Consider the following 950-nt stretch of genomic DNA (forward strand, 5'->3'; position numbering starts at 1 on the left):
GTCCCAGAGCAGCAGCTGGGGGTGCCCGGCTTCCCTGGCACTACCACGCGTGTGCAGCTGTGTGAGTGTGCAAGCGTGTGCTGTGTGGGCACGTGGGTGTGCAAGGGTGCTGTGGGTGTGCCAGTCTACACAAGCACGGGCGTGTATGTTCAAGCATGTGCCATGGTGTGTGTGCAAGCGTGTGCAAGCACATACATGTGCTGCAAGCATGCACGTGTGGCAGCAAGAGTGCACACGTGTGCAAGTACAGGCAAGGGCGTGCACAGGCACACGCAGTTGCAGGCCTGTGTGTGAGCCTGTGCAATTTGCACGTGTGTGCAAGTGTGCACGCGTGTGCAAGCATGCACAGCAATGTATGTGCTTGTAAGGACCCACAGGCACGTGTGTGCAAGCGTGTACATGAGTGCACATGTGTGCAAGTACCCAAATGCACGTGTGCAACTGTGTGCACATTTGTGCAAGTGTTTGAGGGCACATGTGTGCAACTGCCCCCATGGATGTGTGTGCAAGCGTGTCCACAAGTGCATGTCTGCAAGGAGTCGCATGTGTGTGCAAGCATGTACATGGAGTGTACATGTGTGCAAGAGCCCATGTGTGCAAGCATGTGCACATACGTGCAAAGGTCTGTATGCATGTGTGTGCAAGTGTGTGCATGAGTGCATGTGTGTGAGGACCCAGAACTACACTTGTGGAAGTGTGTGCATGTGTTTACAAGCACACACAGGATGCACACATAATGAACACACGTGTTTACAAGCACATACGTGTTTACAAGCACACACAAGATGCACACACGTGTTTACAAGCACATATGTGTTTACAAGCACACACAATGCACACACAATGCACATGCATCTACAAGCACACGTGATGAACACACGTGTTTACAAGTACACACAATGAACACACATGTTTACAAGCACACACACAATGCACACACATGTTTACAA

Source organism: Corapipo altera, unplaced genomic scaffold, assembly GCF_003945725.1.
Source record: "Corapipo altera isolate COAL_440 unplaced genomic scaffold, ASM394572v1 308, whole genome shotgun sequence".
Classification (NCBI taxonomy): Eukaryota; Metazoa; Chordata; class Aves; order Passeriformes; family Pipridae; genus Corapipo; species Corapipo altera.